Source organism: Bison bison, unplaced genomic scaffold (genome assembly GCF_000754665.1).
Source record: "Bison bison bison isolate TAMUID 2011002044 unplaced genomic scaffold, Bison_UMD1.0 scf7180017864215, whole genome shotgun sequence".
Lineage (NCBI taxonomy): Eukaryota > Metazoa > Chordata > Mammalia > Artiodactyla > Bovidae > Bison > Bison bison.
In genome coordinates this window covers 9,984,557-10,004,111 of record NW_011494787.1, presented here as the reverse complement: position 1 = coordinate 10,004,111, position 19,555 = coordinate 9,984,557, and the positions used below count along the sequence as shown (strand labels likewise).

The following is a 19,555-nucleotide window of genomic DNA, read 5'->3' as shown; positions in this document are numbered from 1 at the left end:
GAGGCGGCTGCAGAACACTGGAAATGTTTTTAAAATAATCTGGAACACTTTTAAGTTGCAGTTTTCACCAAATCTTTAAAGAGCATGTGCAGGTTATGACTAAAAATGTGATCTTTATTAAAAACACACACATACACAAAAACTCTACAGTACGTACACTAGATTTGAAAACAATTTATTTTTTAATGGTCGAGGTTCTTCCCCAAGGAATTTAAGTCGACTTACAAAAATACATAGAACATAGCCATATTAGAACAAAAGAGATAAACGTGTTTGATTTTCTTGTTAACTGTCTTCTAAAAATATCCATTTAAATTTTGATTTCTACTTAATCTTCTTAAATTTTACGTTCTATGACTAGCTGTCGTGTTGAGACCCTGTTTTCATTTTATACAAGTGACTTTGTGTGTGTGTGTGTGTGTTTGAATTTCCTGTCCTGTGGAATCAAGTTTTCTGTTCCATTTAATTCATTGTTGAGATTTACTGAGATTTATTCTGAAGGCTTTTATTTAAAAAGCAGGATAACTGGTTTATGGAGTTTTGTGGTTAATGCTGTTTCTTTTTGAAGATAGTGGTATGTTTCCCATAATTTTATGACCTTATTTGAACTGTTAATGTACCCATAGATCTTGAAGTAACTTAATTTTAGCTGACTTAAATTTGTACAGATTCAGTTTAAGGGAAGGAAGAAATACAAAACTTGCATATCTTTTCCATAGGAGCGAGAGAAGGAAATGTTCAAAATTACAGATAACTTTTCAGGACCTCAATAGGTATATATTTGGTGATGATGTACAAAATGACATTTGTATGTGCTTTATATAAACATGTGCTTCCCAATTAACTTTGTCTGGTCACTACTTTGAGAGAGCCAGTATTTTTCTCTGTCCTACTTTTTTAAGCGTGAAATAAGATAGAGTAAGTGAACTTTTAAATAATCCCTCGGACACAACTGAAACTGTTTTAAATATTACTGTAAGAACAGCTGACTTTTTTGGTAAAAAATACATTGTTAGCCTTCATCTGTTACAATAAATGCCACCCTCTTCTTGTAAATAGTGTTTGTGTATGGTTGAGTTTTGAATTATTAGGCAGTACTTTTTAAAAGAGTTGGTGAAATTTGCAGAATCAGCCTTACAAGGTCATCTGATGTGTTTCTTTTCCTTCAGCAGAACTATTCCTAAATATACTGGGATGTTTTTAAAGACTTCCAAGGACATTTCAGCCTTTGTGATAATCTGTTTTGTAGAGGCACTTGTCACCCTCAAAAAACTGTGTTCATTTGTTCGACGAGTGTTTACTGAGCCTCCACTCTGGGCACTTGGGTGGGGCAGGATGGTGGTGGGAGACAAAGATACATGAATTTGTCCACTTTCTGTAAAAAATACGTTGTCCACCTCCTGTAAGGAGTTTGCAGTTTTCAGACAAGCTGCAAGCATGCACAAGTGAGTTATGATACAAGGAATATATATATGAGTGTCATTTGTTATTGGTGGTAGTGATATCAAGGGAGACTTCATGGAAAAGTCTTTTGATCTGGACTTTGAGTAGAGTGTGAATTGGCTGAGATGGGAGTGTTTGGTTTTCTAAGCCAAAGGAACAGCCTGGCTGTAGGATATGAAGTGGAAAGTGCAGGGGCATATTCAGCATCAGTCCTTCAAATGAATAGTTAGGACTGATCTCCTCTAGGATGGTCTGGTTGGATCTCCTTGCAGTTCAAGGGACTCTCAAGAGTCTTCTCCGACACCACAGTTCAAAAGCATCAATTCTTCGGGACTCAGTGTTCTTTATAGCCCAACTCTCACATCCATACATGACTACTGGAAAAACCATAGCTTTGACTAAATGGACTTTTGTTGGCAAAGTAATGTCTCTGCTTTTTAATATGCTGTCTACGTTGGTCATAACTTTTCTTCCAAGGAGCAAGTGTCTTTTAATTTCATGGCTGCAGTCACCATCTGCAGTGATTTAGGAGCCCCCCAAAATAGAGTCAGTCACTGTTTCCACTCTTTCTCCATCTATTTGCCATGAAGCCCTGGGACTGGCAATGCCATGGTTTTTCCAGTAGTCATGTATGGATGTGAGAGTTGGACTGTAAAGAAAGCTGAGCACCGAAGAATTGATGCTTTTGAACTGTGGTGTTGGAGAAGACTCTTGAGAGTCCCTTGGACTGCAAGGAGATCCAACCAGTCCATCCTAAAGCAGATCAGTCCTGGATGTTCACTGGAAGGACTGATGTTGAAGCTGAAACTCCAATACTTTGGCCACCTGATGTGAATAGCTGACTCATTTGAAAAGACCCTGATGTTGGGAAAGATTGAGGGCAGGAGGAGAAGGGGGCAACAGAGGATGAGATGGTTGGATGGCATCACCGACTTAATGGACATGAGTTTGGATAAACTCTGGGAGTTGGTGATGGACTGGGAGGCCTGGAGTGCTGCGGTCCATGGGGTCACAGAGTCGGACACGACTGAGCGACTGAACTGAACTGATGGGACCAGATGCCATGATCTTAGTTTTCTGAATGTTGAGTTTTAAGCCAACTTTTTCACTCTCCTCTTTAACTTTCATCAAGAGGCTCTTTAGTTCTTCTCTTTCTGCTTTAAGTGTGGTATCATCTGCGTATACGAGGTTATTGATATTTCTCCAGACAATCTTGATTCCAGCTTGTGCTTCATCCAGTCCAGCATTTCTCATAATGTGCTCTGCATATAAGTTAAATAAACAGGGTGACAATATACAGCCTTGATGTACTCCTTTCCTGATTTGGAACCAGACCACGTGACCTGCCTCCTGAGAAATCTGTATGCAGGTCGAGAAGCAACAGTTAGAACTGGACATGGAGCAACAGACTGGTTCCAGATTAGGAAAGGAGTACCAGTGGGTTAGGTATATCTAAAGTGTTTCTTGTATTACTTGTGGTTCCTTAAAATAGCAGGTAACCTTCCAGAATCTGGAGAAAATACATAAAAGACAACATGAAATGAAAATGAGAAGAATTATGAGCCTGAGTGTTAGCATTATGAAACATTTACTGTGAACTTCCACTACCTAGCTTTAACTTTAATTATGGAACTTTTGGGAAGGATTCACTTTTTAGTAAAAATTTTGTAGTTTGACCTACATGAAAGGTGACAGCCACTGGGTGAAAATTTTAGAGAAATTAAATTCAATATTCAACACAGACTACTCAGGAAGCAGTTTACATATTAAATCAGCAAGCGCTTCAAAAATGTTATGCTTAGAACTGTTGTCAGACCCAAGGTAGTGATGCAACGGGTAAAGACTTCTTCCCCCCAGCAACAGTATGTGGCACGTTTTCAAATGTGTTTTCACACTTTGATAGTGGAAGCATTTATAATGAAAAGTCTCATTTGAATCTTCATACTTAAGCCATGTGATTTGGTGTCAAACAAGGTGGTGTGCTGGTGCACAAGATTCTTTAGCTGCTCTGAGTTATACAGAACACCATTCTGGAAGTGAAGTTGGGAAAATTGTGGCGTTCCCCTAAAATTCTCATCTGTAACTGGTTTATTTAGAAGAGGGATTCTGAGTCCGTGATCTACACCTGTGATATCAGTTTATATTTTGGGCAGTTTGAGGGATTACTGACTTTTCTGGTAGTCTGATGACCTCAGCTGAACATGGTCCCTCAATTTCCTCCTCCCTTGTTCGATGAGGACTCCCTGGTACTTACACATCTAACCCTGTGTTTTGAGAGCAGCTTCAGAACATCTGGAGGCTCTGAAATCCTCCCTTGATTGTACTTGGAGAGAAGCTAGTTTAAGAGAGGTTGTCAGTTCTTGGGTGGTATTCAACATGCCATCCAATTTGAGCTGATTTTGGTCTTAAAAGTGGAAAGTTAATTAGTTTACTTATTAGTTAAGCTGATCTTACTAAACTGGAAGGATTTCTTCCCATTCCAGTTTGGGTAATTGATTTCCTCAGTGCCTGGTTTCCTACCATGTAACAAGGACTGTAGTAATAGTTTCCATCTGTGATGGTTTTAAAATTGTAGAAATGTGAAGTCAAAGAAAGAAAAATCTGTTTCCTAATTTCATAAATCATAGACTCAGTCATTGATCTGATATCTGTTCATGGTTATCATTATTAGGTCCTATGTAGAATGATATAGGGTGTGGTTCTGCCTCACTGATGTGTTATAGGGAGATCACGTTTTCATAAATATCATTAATTTTTTGTTTTTGTAGAACAAGATTAAACTAATGCAATTTACCAGTGTGAACAAGAAGTCTAGTCAATAAAACATTCTTAGAAGTAGCATGCTTCCTGGTTTCTCTTCGTTTAGCATTTTCATCTTGAGAGAGGTAACAAACCGACAGATGAGACGCGCACTTATTTAGAAGAGCATTGCCTCCTGTGAAGAAGTTGAGGTCTCAGAAGTGCTGAGTTCAGGAAACTCTTGTATCACAGAAAGGTCTTTGCGAGAATCTTCAGAGAATTAGGTTAACATTGTTGTTGTTTTTCAGTAGCTAAGTCATGTCTGACTCTTTGCGACCCCGTGGACTGCAGCACGCCAGGCTTCCCTGTCCTTCACTAGGTTAACATTAGCGGCTGAGAAAGATAGTGGGTCAGAATTTAGGGTTGGGATGATGGTTAAAGTATAGTAGGTTTGTTGGAAATTAATAACTTTTTTCATGGAGGATCACACTATGTAATAATAATGCAATCTGACATTGTGAATGTAAGTCTAATGGTGCCACTTCTGGGCCATTCTTTCTTCTTTTTTTTAATTTAGTTTTTATATTTTAATTAGAGGGTAATTACTTTACAATATTGTGATGGCTTCTGCCGTACATCAGCATGAATCGGCCATAGGTGTACATGTGCCCCTCTCTGCTGGATCCCCTCCCCCCTCGCCCTCCCCACCCCCATCCCTCCAGGCTGTCACAGAGCACCTGCTCTGGTTCCCGATGTCACACATGAGACGCGCAGTGGCTGTCTGTTTCACGTATGGTAATGTGTATGTTTCAGTGCTGCCCTCTCAAATCATCCCACCCTCTCCTCCTCCCACTGAAAGACATAAAGAAAGTCTGTTCTCTGTGTCTGTCTCCTTCACTGCCCTTCATAGAGGATCATTGGTATTATCTTTCTTGATTCCATATATATGCGTTATTATACGGTATTTGCCTTTCTCTTTCTGACTTACTTCACTCTGTTTAAGAGGGTCTAGATTCATCCATCTCATTAGAACTGACTCAAAACTGACTGCTTTCCTTTTTATAGGTGAATAATATTCTGTTGTGTATATGTACCACAACTTTCTTATCCATTCATCTGCTATTGGACATCCAGGTTGCTTCCATGTTCTAGCTATTATAAACAGTGCTGCAATGAACACTGGGGTACATTTGTCTTTTTCAATTATGGTTTCCTCAGGGTATATGCCCACTATGGGGTTGTTGGGCTATATGGTAGTTTTATTCCTAGTTTTTAAAGGAATCTCCCTACTGTTCTCCATAGTGGTTGTAGCAGTTTGCATTCCTACCAACAGTATAAGAGGGTTCCCTTTTTTCCACACCCTCTCCAACATTTATTGTTTGTAGGCTTTTTGATGATGGCCATTCTGACTGGTGTGAGATGATACCTCATAGTTGTTTTGATTTGCATTTCTCTAATAATGAACATTGTTGAGCATCTTTTCATGTGTTTATTAGCCATCTATAGGTCTTTGGAGAAATGTCTGTTTAGGTCTTTTGCCCACTTTTTGATTGGGTCACTTTTTGATTGATTTGCTTGTATATTTTGGAGATTAATTTTGACAGTTCTTTCATTTGCTATTATTTTCTTCCATTCTGAGGGTTGTCTTTCACTTTGCCTATAGTTTCCTTCATTATGCAAAAGCTTTTAAGTTTAATTAAATCTCATTTGTTTATTTTTGTTTTTATTTCTGCTACTCTAGGAAGTGGATCGTAGAGGATCTTGCTGTGATTTATTAGAAGACTCATTAATCCAACATTTTTTAAATGAAAAGAAATTTAAAATTCCACCAAAGTCTGTTGAAGATCACATCAGTGGAAGCTTAAGCAATGTTTACACTTGTTTTCTCATTAATGTTGTTTCTTTTCTCTCTTTCCTTCCCATCTTCTTCCATTTTGAAGAATGTAATGTTCTGTTAGTAGCGTCAGATTCTTCTTAAGTAAATAAATATAGCTACTGGATATTGTAGTTACTTCAGGTTATTCTGTTTTACCTATACCAGCATTGATATCAACAAATAAAACCCCTGTAGCCAACCAGGCAGACCCAGAAATCACCTTAGAAGCTAGAATTGGTGGGCTTGTATGAGAGTGTGGACCTGGTTCTACAGTTTCCCCTTGTTCCATGAGGTTAACTTTATCATATAATTGTGTGTGTGTGTGTATATGTATGTATATACATTTTCCCTAAAAGACAGTACCATGCCTGGCATAGAGTAAGTGCTCAGTAAATAACTGTGACTGAATGAATGAGTGGTTACTAAAGCAGGTGGTACTCCCCTGTGCTTGGGGTGCCTGAAAAGCATCCTTTTTTTTTCTGTTAAAAAGATAATTTCTTTAAAATTTTCCTCAGGGATTTGGTTTGATTGTCAGCTTCAGCTGATCTTTAAACCTTGCTGTATGTTTTGTGAAATAGAGGTGAAAGAGTTCTATTTTCACAGTCTTTTCAAATTCTGTGACTTTAGAAGTTTATGTAGAAATGCTGTATTTATAGACCTTTTAAAGTTGCTTCTTAGCTTCTCTTTAATCCTAAAACTTTAAAGTTGTCCATCTCAAGACTTTTTCTTCCCCCCTAAGGAATTTCTAAAGATTTTGCTCCATGTACTGAAGAGTGATGTTGGACTTTTGGAAATCCATTTAGAACCTTGAAGTTTCCCATTTATATCACTGGTGTTCTTAGTCCTGAAGGCCTGTATGTTGGAACTAGTCTCCCAAGAATGGAGATAATTAATTAACATCTCATATGGTCTAAGCTTCCCAGGTGGTGCAGTGGTAAAGAATCTGGCTGCCAACTTGGGAGAGGTGTGTTTGATCTCACAGTGGGGAGGATTCCCTGGAGGAGGAAATGGCAACCCACTTGAGTATTTTTGCCTGGAAAATCCTACGGACAGAGGAGCATGGTAGGCTACAGTCCATGGGGTCTCAAAGAGTTGGACATGACTGAGTGCCTGAGCATGCACATGCATGGTCTAAGCCCTCTCTCCCCTTCCCCATGTCATGTGTATACAGTACTGCAGAAGCTTTTTAGGAAATAGGAGCATTACTCAGCCAGCCTCACATGGGAGGCATTATAACCTCCTCCTGGTGGAGCTTGCTAGTTGTCCTTCCCTCTCATTCCCTTCCCTTCCCCTGAAGTCTGTGTACTTCAAGCCACAGTTTCTTCCTGCTGTGATCCATTCCTTTAGGTACCATCCTTTCAGTCTGCAGTGATGTTTATATCTCTCAAAATGTCCAAAGTTGTTTTCTAATCATAACTGCATCCTCAGCAATGTGCTTGCAAATGCCGTGATGTTATCATCATTTAAATTTAAGTATCATCAGTTTTAAGTATCATTATACTAATCTTTGTTTCTTTGGACCAGGCACATCACTGTCAGCTATACAACTTCTGTCAGCCCTCATTGGTCAAGAACATTTGCCAGAACACAAAATTCGTGGCAAATGAAAAGGCTGAAGTGTAGTGAACAGCACTTGTTGCAGAACATATTCAAATCAGGCTAGCTAGCATTTGATGTTTTCATTGGCTAAGAAAGTTTATAGTACAGTTAACTTATGTGTATTGTCCGTGTATAAATACAGATTGCTGTACTTGTACTTGTTGGCCAAGACTTAAGACAGTATGAAGAACACATGAAAAATGTGTTAACAGTACACTACAAAGATTCTCAGACTTTTTGGTGTTAAAGATTATTGGGACCTTAAAGATTATTGAGGGCCAGAAGTGCTTTTGTTTATGTGGCTTGTATCTGTCAGTATTGACCATGTGCTGTGCTTAGTTGCTCAGTGGGCTCTGTCTCTTTGTGACCCCCGTGGACTCTAGCCCGCCAGGCTCCTCTGTCCATGGTTTTCCAGGCAAGAATACTGGAATGGGTTGCCATTTCCTACTCAGGGGATCTTCCCAACCCAGGGATTGAACCCACATCTCTTGTGTCTCCTGCATTGGCAGGCTTGTTTACTACCAGCACCACCCGGGAAGCCCACAAATTTACCATATTAGAAGCCAAAAGTGAGAAAATTAAAAAATATGTACTAATCAATTTAAAAATAACAGTAATATATTCATTATATGTTGACATAATACATTTTTGTGACACATATGGGTTTTTCTCAAGCCAAAAAATATTAGCTAGAAGAGTGGCATTGTTTAGAAATGTCAGGCTCACTGGAAGACAGCTAGATTCTCCCATCTGCTTTTGTATTCAATTTATTATGATGTATTGGTTTGGTTGAACTACATGAAGAATATCTGGCCTCTTACAACTATGTATTTGGAAAAGGAAGGAGTATGTTGATAGCATTTTCAGATAATTTTGTTTATTCTTTGATATTCCACCAAAACACTTTAAGAGGTAGTATCTAAAAGACTGGGTTTCCCAGATGGCTCACTGGTAAAGAACCCACGTGCCAATGCGGGAGACACAAGAGACAGGGTTTGATCCCTGACTTAAGAAGATCTCCTGGAGGAGGAAATGGCAACCCACTCCAGTTTTCTTGCCTGGAAAATTCCATGGACAGAGAAGCCTGATGGGCTACAGTCCATGGGGTTGCAGAGAGTCAGACACGACTTAGCAGCTGAGCACACATACATCTTAAAGACTGGTTGCAGTGAAGATTCTGAAACCATATCAGTAAACATTTCTTATTCCATTAAAGTCCACTTTAATAGATTTTAAACATTGCACTTTAAATGGATCTTATACTCATGTGTGGTTCTTTTTGTAACATTATTCATTGTTTGTTTGAAAAATATTGATTCACTGATGCAGATCTTACAGATGTTGACATGTATTGCATTTTATAAAATGTAAAAAGATAATCACATTTAATACCACCATTGAGCTCACCAGCACAGCCTTTCAGTGTTGGGAAACTGTTAAAGTTCACAGTGGCAGATACAAGCTTTCCAAAATTTTAATATTTATTCCAATTTTATCACTGGCAACAGATAGTTGTTGGTTACTTCCCTCAAAATGAGAGTCTTGCTTTGTTTGGTTTTGAGGAAATGTCATCCAGATTCCCAAGTCTGACTGATTAGTCTGTGAGTTGTTCCCTCAAGTACAAGGGCTAATCTGGGGAAAAGCGGATGGTTGAGTTAGCCTTGGGCTCTAACTGCTGGCCCAGCGCTTCTCCTTAGGACCCCACTTGACTCTGTAACCGCATATGGGATTCCTATTTCATGCTGCCCATTTGGTTACACAGAATACTAGAAAAGGTCAGGATGCAATGAAACTGCTGTTGTTGCTTCACAAAGACATCTAAAAAAAACTGGATTTCCTTTTTTAACCATGAGTGCGTGATGGTGATGACTGCAGCCTTCTCCCACAGTTTCGTGACAGCGCCTTGACTTATGCCAAAGCGCCAACAGTTTCACCCACCACTGCTTCTGCACCATAAGTACAAATGTCAACTCGGGCAAAAAGGCAGATAATACTTTACCAGTATTAAGAAAAAAGCTTGTACCTCTTGGACTTTCTGACAGGATCTTGGAGACCCCCATGGATCTATGGACTAGTCTTGAAATGCTGGTATAGTGTAATGAGATGTTAGTATTTTTTTTTTTTGAAAAAAGTTGTAGACACAAATAGCTGTACAATTTTTCTATGTTATGGGGGATGGCATTAAATGGAGTATGTATGCATTTTAAAAAATAAATACTGTAAAATTCTTTATTTTTGTATAAATTTTTAAATTATAAAAGTAGCATATCTTAGCCGTAAAAATTCAAAGAGTGCAGAAATGTTTAAGAATTGACTCAAACCCACCTCCACCCACTGAATTCTCTGCTTTTACTGTGCATTGTTCCAGGCCTTTCTTGAACCACAAACAAAGCCTGCATGCGTATGCATTTTTTTTTGTAAATAATGCCATAATACTCTTCTGTAACTTATTTTTAAAACATAACAATTTAATATGGGTAGCTTACCACATCTATTACATGGTATCTTACCACATCTATTACATTATCCTTAGTGATTACTTGGTATTTCACAGCATGTATAATTTATTTAGCTGTTTCTCCATTATTGTATATTACTGTTGTTTCTTATTTTTCTTATATTAACTACGTAGCAGACATCTTTGGACATATAACCTATAAATTTGTGGAGAAATTTTTATAGTCTAGGTTGCCCAAAGTGAAGTTTTTTGGTTGTACATGTTTAGCATCACGTAAAAGTTTATAGGTTTGTAGAGTGAGACAGCTCAGATCTGAATTCTTGACTTGTCACTTATTTGTTCTGTGACTTTGGGAATGTTACGATGTCCTGAGCTTGGGCTTGATCATCTTGTAAAGTGGAAATAACCTTCTCAGTGTGTTGGGAAGCACTAAATTAAATGAAATGACACATCTCTAAACTGTGTAGCGTGGTGCCTGGCAAGTAGAAAATGAAAATGCTTGGTTAGTGGCAGTTAGTCAGAAGGATTGCTAAACCCCAGTTCAAGTCAGGGAGCAAGAGCCCTAACCAGGGTTACCGGTGGAGGTGTGACCTGGGACCCATCAAACTGCTAGCTCTCCAGGCCTGCTTGCTTTTGCAAAATGAGGGATTAGGTGGTTAGGTGATCTCTTCTTTTCCAGCTCTGTGTCCTCATGGTTCTTTAACTTGGCTCCCAAGTATTGAGAGTATCGGCAATAAAATAACCTGGAGAAAGCATATGACTGATGTTAACATATTTATAAAGCTTTTCCTAAAATAGTTTTTTTGACTTAGCATGCCCTCTCCCCCTATCAATTTAATAAGACTTTTTGGTGATACCTATTCTAGGAATTAAAACCATCTTCATGTGTTGTAGAAAGATTATAAAAAGTGGTTTCAAATATAAAGAATTATATTTTAAAATTAATTTCTGTTCACTTTAGCTCAGGCTGTGTACATACATCTTTATTTTCTTAAATCCTTTGTAGCATAGATAGGTATTATATATGCCAGGAGAGGGTCAGCTGTGAACAGACTTATGAAAAAACATTTTACCACAATCACTGTATCCTGATCCTTTAACTTGATTTTTAGGACCTTTCTCTGCTTTTATTGGATAATGACTGCTCTTGGTCTAAGCCAGGCATTTGTTGTTATTTAGTCCCCGAGTTGTGTCCAATTCTTTGTGACCCCATGGACTGTGGCTCACCATGCTCCGCTGTCCATGAGATTCCCCAGGCAAGAGTGCTGGAGTGGTTTGTCATTTCCTTCTCCAGGGGTCTTCCTGACTCAGGGATTGAACCCACATCTCTTGTGTTGTCATGTGAATTCTTTATCACCGAGCCACCAGTGTCTAAAATGTATCTGGACTGGGTCACATGATGTATATAGACATTTTCGTAGTGCTGCTGTTGATTAAAAGTGAAAAGCTTGTGAGCTTTTAAAAAACAATGGGTTTTAGTCAAGGAGGTAGTGATGAAAGCTTTGGAGGGGTGTGGCTGGACATGTCGTAACTCTGACTTATGTCACTGATAGTGTTTCCCAGCTGTTCTTTGTGCATTTTCATGAAAGAGGATGTTTTTATGCAAAACCAGGTGGTCTCCCAAATGGACAGTTAGTCACATTGGCAGAACTTCCAAAATAATTATAAGATTTTGTAAACTCACTGCCCACTGTGTTTTCTTGGTATGATTTGTTTTCAGATTAATTTTTTTTCTGAAACTAAAACACGCTAGCAGAGAAGATTCTTAACGTTTATCCTCCAAAATAGTTATAGAAACTTAAACATGATTCGTTGTCATAAAAATAGTTGCTGAAAATGTGACTTTGAATTCTTGCTAATTTGTGATTTCATTGTTCTCAGAGCAAAGCATGTTTCAGTTGCCCTTTGATGTCTCCAGTTTCCATGTTAACATTTGTACTTCTTTGGACAAATATATTGTGCTCTTCCCTCCTCCCTTCCTAGTTACTTTGGATTCACGTGGTTGAGTTGTCTTTCTTATTAGTAAGAAAGTGTAATGTTGTGAGCCACGGGGAACTGGACCACTGAGGTCTCTTAGAGCCCTTTAATTCCATAATGTCCTTGATCTGACGAAGCCGCTCAGCAAATCTCTTCACAATTTCCACGACCAAGCCATCTGCCTGCATTGAAATAAATCAAATCTGCTTACTCCGTCAATGTCTAACGAGTTTTCTATAAACTGATGATGTTGACCATAAGCACGAAAATAATTTGCAATCTTGAGCACTTCCTCTTGAATTCTCATCCAAGATTCTCTTGACACAGTGGAAGTTGGCATGCCAGCTTTCTCTTTGACTTGAGTCGGAGGGTAATGGAGCTGTTCCCCCACTCCCTGTGGTGGTGTTACTCACTCAGGGACAGTGAGTAGATTTCTTCTTTAGCTTTTCCACATCCAGGTTAAACTTGACAAAACCTGTGCTTGTCCTTCTACTTTATATATACTTGCTAATATAGAAATGTACACACAGTTATCTAATTTTACATGTTGCAGTTTGCATGCACACACACACTTATGTTTAAATCTCAGGCAGACTGATTTTGTACGTGGCTGAAGCTTCTGGTATTGTCTGCACCTTGGACAGTGTGGCAGCATCCCACTGGGCAAGTGTATAATCCCACGGCCTGTGCCTAGGCAATAATAATTATAATTATAATTTTTTTCACATCTGAGAACCACCAAATCTAGACCATTTCTTCTTAGTGTTCTTAATTTCTTGCTCTCCTTTCTTTCCTCACTACCTTCATTAATTTATATCCTTAAGTTTGCATTATTCTGACACTTTTCTAGTGGTTCTTTATTTCTCCTTTCTTCTCTTTGATCCATCCTTTATTCTGTGCCAGGTTGCTCTCCTGTCAAACACTGTTTTCATTATATCTCTCCCTTCCTTCGATAGCAATAACAATTGCATACTCTGAAAACCTTTGATACAGTCACTCAGCCTTTTCCTTTATGTGAGCTAAGTTTACAGTAGCTTCCCGCTTTCTTCTAACATGTCCCTGCTGCCTTTCTAAAATTTGCACTTTGTTCAGTCCGCTGAGGAATGATGACATACATAGTTATTTTGGGGATTATATTTCAAAGTTGCCAAAAGACAGCAGTGACCAGGACTAAAATTTTTTAAACCATAATATGCACAAAATAGTGTAGTAATACTGAGTAGTACTTAGTGAATTATCATAAGTCATATCATACTTAGGTAACCATCATCTAGATCCAAAGGCAGTGCATTGCCCACGTCCAGTAGCCCCCAGAGACCCTCTCAATCATCCTGCCGTTCCCTGCTCCCGCAAGGTAACCACTTTAAAAAAAATTCATTGAAAGTATAGCTGGTTTACAATGTTGTGTTAACTTCTCCCTACAGCAAAGTGACTGAGTTGTGCATGTGTATTCTTTTCGTTATTCTTTTCTACTGTGGTTTATCACAGGATATTGGCTGTACTTTCCTGTGCTGTACAGTGGGGCCTCGTCGTTTATCCATCCTGCGTTGGATAGTTTGCGTCTGTGAATTCCAAACTCTTGATCCTTCCATCTCCCATCTGTCCTCCCTCTTGATAACTGCAAATCTATTCTTTATGTCTGTGAGTCTGTTTCTTTTTTATAGATACGTTCATTTGTGTCATATTTTAGATATATAAGCGATGTCATATGGTATTTGTCTTTCTCTTTCTGACTTTGCTTAGTATGATAATCTCTGGATCCATCCATGTTGCTACAAATGGCACGATTTCATTCTTTTCCATGACTAATACTCCAGTGTATATACCTCATCTTCTTTACCTGTTTATCTGTTGATGGGCATTTAGGTTTTTTTCATGTCTTGGCTATTGTGAATGGCGCTACTTTGAACATAGGGTTGCATGTATCTTTCCAAAGTATAATTTTGTCTGGGAATATGCTTGGGCGTGGGATTGCTAGGTCATAGGGCAACTCTCTTTTTAGTTTTTTGAAGTACCTCCACACTGTCTTCCATAGTGGTCGCACCAGTTTATATTCCCACCAACAGTTAGGAAGGTTTCCTTTTTTCCATACCTTCTCCAGCCTTTACTATTTGTAGACTTTATGATGATGGCTGTTCTGATTGGTGTGAGGTGATACCTCATTGTATTGATCTGCATTTCTCTAATAATTAGCAATGATGAGCATCTTTTCATGTGTCTATTGGCCATCAGTATAACTTCTTTGGAAAAATGTCTGTTGAGATCTTCTTCCAATTTTTTGATTGAATTGTTTGTTTTTTTTGTTATCAGTTTGTATGGGCTGTTTGTATGTTTTGGAAATAAAGCCCTTGTTGGTCATATCATTTGCAGGTGTTTTCTCCCAGTCTGTAGGTTGACCTTTTTTGGTTGTTGTTGTTAATGGTTTCCTTTGTTGTACAGAAGCTTATACATTTGATTAGGTCCCATTTGTTTATTTTTGCTTTTATTTCTATTACTTTTGGAGATGACAAAGGTAACCACTTTTTGACTTCTAATACCAGAAATTAGTCTGTTTTTAAAATTTATATAAGTAGAATAATTCTTATTTAGTATGTATTCCTTTGTGTCTGCCTTTGAAAATTCACCACTGATTATGTGATTTATCCACACTGCTACATGTAGCTGTAATTTCTTCACCTCTGTTACAGTATAGCACTTCACTGCGTGAATATACCACTATATGGATTTATCCGTCCTAGTGCTTATAGATGTTTGGGTGGTTTCTAGTTTTGACAATGAACAACACTGCTGTGAACATTCTTGTATGTGTCTTTGGATACATAATCAGAGTTAGGAATACACCTAAGAAACAAATTGCACGTATTCAGCCTTAGTAGGTACTGCCATTTTCCCAAAGTGACTGTGCTGATCTTTACACCCTCCTAGCAGTTTATCCATTTTCTCTACATCCTGGTGAATATCAAGTATTGTCAGCTTGTTTTACTGTAGTCATTCTGATGGGCAAATAAAGGTATCACACTGTGTGTGCCTAGTTTGCAGGTATTTTGTACTTGGCTGATTACTAATGAGGTTGCTCACCTTTTTTCCTTCTTACTGGCCATTTAGGTATCTTCTTTTGTGAACTGTCTGTTCAAGTCTTTTGCCAGTTTTAAAAAAACAGCTTTATTGAGATGTAATTAGCATACCATATTTTTTACTTGTTTAAAGTATACAGTGATTTTTGGTGCATTACATTGGTAATTTTTAGGAATTGTGGTAAAATGTTAAATTTAAATTTAAATTTTAAATTGCCAACATCTGTTGGATCATAGAAAAAGCAAGGGAATTCCAGAAAAACTTCTGCTTCATTGACTATGCTAAAGTATTTGACTCTGGATCACAACAAACTCTGGAAAATTCTTAAATAGATGGGAATATCCGACCGACCACCTTCAGTTCAGTTCAGTTCAGTTGCTCAGTCGTGTCAGACTCTTTGTGACCCCATGAACTGCAGCACGCCAGGCCTCCCTGTCCATCACCAACTCCCGGAGTTCACTCAAACTCACGTCCATCAAGTCAGTGATGCCATCCAGCCATCTCATCCTCTGTCGTCCCCTTCTCCTCCTGCCCCCAATCCCTCCCAACATCAGGGTCTTTTTCAAGGAGTCAACTCTTCACATGAGGTGGCCAAAGTACAGGAGTTTCAGCTTTAGCATCATTCCTTCCAAAGAACACCCAGGACTGATCTCCTTCAGAATGGACTGGTTGGATCTCCGTGCAGTCCAAGGGACTCACAAGAGTCTTCTCCAACACCACAGTTCAAAAGCATCAATTCTTCGGCGCTCAGCTTTCTTCACAGTCCAACTCTCACATCCACACATGACCACTGGAAAAACCATAGCCTTGACTAGACGGAACTCTGTTGGCAAAGTAATGTCTCTGCTTTTGAATATGCTATCTAGGTTGGTCATAACTTTCCTTTCAAGGAGTAAGAGTCTTTTAATTTCATGGCTGCAGTCACCATCTGCAGTTATTTTGGAGCCCGCCAAAATAAAGTCTGACACTTTCCATTGTTTCCTCATCTATTTCCCATGAAGTGATGGGACTAGATGCCATGATCTTAGTTTTCTTAATGTTGAGCCTCGTATCCTGAGAAACCTGTATGCAGGCCAAGAAGTGACAGTTAAAACTGGTTCCAAATTGGGAAAGGAGTACGTTAAGGCTGTGTATCATCACTCTGCTTATTTAACTTATATGCAGAGTACACCATGCAAAATGCTGGACTGGATGAAGCACAAATTGGAATCAAGATTACTGGGAGAAATATCAACAACCTCAGATATGCAGATGATACCACTCAAATGGCAGAAAGTGAAGAGGAATTAAAAGGCATCTTGATGAAAGTGAAAGAGGAGAGTGAAAAAGCTGGCATAAAACTCAACATTCAAAAAGTGAAGATCATGGCATCTGGTCCCATCACTTCATGGTAAATAGATGAGGAAACAGTGACAGACTTTATTTTCTTGGGCTCCAGAATTGCTCTGTATGGTGACTGCAGCATGAAATTAAAAGACACTTGCTCCTTGGAAGAAAAGCTATGACAAACCTAGACAGCGTATGAAAAAGCAGAGACATCACTTTGCCAGCAAAGGTCCATATAGTCAAAGCTATGGTTTTTCCAGTAATCATGTCTGGATGTGAGAATTGGACCACAAAGAAGTCTGAGCACTGAAGAACTGGTGTTTTCAAATTCTTTTCCAGAATTGGTGCTGGAGAAGACTCTTGAGAGTCCTTTGGACAGCAAGGAGATCAAACCAGTCAATCCTAAAGGAAATCAACCCTGAATATTCATTGGAAGGACTGATGCTGAAGCTCCGATACTTTGGCCACATGATGCTAACTCATTGGAAAAGACCCTGATGCTGGGAAAGATTGAGGACATAAGGAGAAGGGGACTACAGAGGCTGAGATGGTTGGTTGACATCACCGACTCAATGGACATGAGTTTGAGCAAATTCTGGGAGATAGTGAAGGACAGGGAAGCCTGGCATGCTGCAGTCCATGGGGTTGCAAAGAATAGGACACAACTAAGCGACTGAACAATTGGAGAAGGAGATGGCAACCCACTCCAGTATGCTTGCCTGGAGAATCCCATGGAGGGAGGAGCCTGGTAGGCTACAGTCCACGGGGTTGCAAAGAGTCGGATACGACTGAGCGACTTCACTTAAGCGACTGAACAATAGCAAACCATTTTGCTATTCAGTGTGCAATTCATTGGCATTAAGCATTTCCACAGTGTTGTGCAACCATCATCACTGTCTATTTCTAAAACATTTTTATCATCCCAAACAGAAATTCAATAAATATTAAATAATAGCTGCCTATTCCTGCTTCCCCCAGGCCCTGGTAACCTCTGATCTATTTAGATATATTTGAAATTGCCTATTCTAGGTATTTCATATAGGTGGCTGCTGCTGCTGCTGCTAAGTCGCTTCAGTTGTGTCCGACTCTGTGCGACCCCGTAGATGGCAGCCCACCAGGCTCCCTGTCTCTGGGATTCTCCAGGCAAGAACACTGGAGTGGGTTGCCATTTCCTTCTCCAATGCATGAAAGTGAAAAGTGAAGTCACTCAGTCGTGTCCGACTCTTCGCGACCCCATGGACTGCAGCCCACTAGGCTCCTCCGCCCGTGGGATTTTCCAGGCAAGAGGACTGGAGTGGGTGCCACTGCCTGCTCCTCATATAGGTGGAATCATACAGTATTTGTCCATTTGTGACTGACTTTCTTCACTTAGCATGATTTCAGAGTTCATCCATGTTGCAGCAGGTATCAAAACTTCATTCCTTTTAAGGCCTGAGTAATATTTCATTGTTATATATATGCTACTTTTGTTTATTTACCTTTTGACAAACCCTTGGGTTTTTGCCAGTTTTTAAACTTTGAAAGTCTGTGTGTCTTTTTTTCCCCTTGATTTGTATAGGTTTTAAAAATACTTTTGCTGAAATATAGGCACTTTATTGGTTATATGGGTCACAAAATCTTTTACCTGTGATTTGCCTTTTCACCTTCATACTTTAGTGTCTTTTAAAGAACAGTTCTTGATTGTAATTTACTAGGTTTTGACCCGTTTTTCTTTTTGACTAGCACTTTTTGTGTCTTTGGTAAGATATCTTAGCCTGTGATCTTTTAAAATCTGCATTGCTTATCTTTTATATTTTGACCTGTAGTCCCCCGAAATTGGTTTTTCATGTGTGTGATGAGAATTGGGAGTCAAGGATTAAAGCTTACTTTTTGTGGTAGTTTACTTTTTTACATTTATGTCTAGTCTTCTTGGTTAAATAAGTGCTTTGAGTTGGTCTTATATTTCATTTTACCTCCAGGAACCAACATATTGCCTTGCACCTGGTAAGAGATAAGTAAATGCTTATTAATAATGGTCAGGTTGTAAAGGCTCATTTCCCAAAAGACACAAAGGGACCTATACAGAACAGTATGAAATGTAACTTTCTTCTTAAACTTGTTGTTGTTTAGTTGCTAAATCATGTCTGACTCTTTTGTGATCCCATGGACTATAGCCCGCCCAGATCCGCTGTCGTGGGATTTCCGAGGCAAGAATCCTGGAATGGGTTGCCGTTTCCCTCTCCAGGGGATCTTCCTGACCCAGGGATCGAACCCACATCTCCTGCAGACAGGCAGGTTCTTTGCCACTGAGTCACCAAGGAAGCCCACTTCTTCTTAAATAGCATTCATATATTAATTTCCTCTTTATAGCATTAATTTCTTCTCACTGTTTTTTGGAGACCTATCTCCCTCTTCCTCCTCTGTTGCTATCTTTGCCATCGTCATCCTTCTCCTTCATTAATACCATCCTCAACATCTGGAACTGAAGTTGAGTTCTAAATCTCGCAATCTTAATTTCCCCATTATGTAGTAGCCTCCTTTTAAGATATTAATTTTAGTTTTAAAATAGTATTTTATATTGTTGAGTACCTTGCATCGTAACAATGTCAACTTCCATTTGTTTTGTCCCAGGAATTTTAATCCATGGTCCAAAAATTGTTTTCAGAGATATCACAGAAATTTTTGTGTTGTGTTTGGTATTCTCAGTGAGAATATCTCAGCCTTTAAAAGTTTATTCTTTAATTTTCCAATAAACTGTTCGTAAGCCCATGCTATGTACACCACTGTACTTAGGCATTGTGGGTCATACAGAGTATTCGATATGGTACCTGGTCTTAAAGAACCTAACACACGTGTTCAGTTCAGTTCAGTTGCTCAGTTGTGTCGGACTCTTAGTGACGCCCTGGACTGCAGCACACCAGGCCTCCTGTCTGTCACCAACTCCCCGACTTCACTCAAACCCATGTCCATTGAGTCGGTGATGCCATCCAACCTTCTCATCCTCTGTCGTCCCCTTCTCCTCCCATCTTCAATCTTTCCCAGCATCAGGGTCTTTTCAAATGAGTCAGTTCCTCGCATCAGGT

The 19,555-nt window shown here is 39.1% G+C and overlaps 1 protein-coding gene across 1 annotated transcript in view; it reads left to right on the top strand.

Annotated features, from left to right (window-relative positions):
- Positions 1-19,555, top strand: part of IGSF11 (immunoglobulin superfamily, member 11) — a 140,912-nt gene that overhangs the window by 616 nt on the left and 120,741 nt on the right. The window lies entirely within an intron of this gene.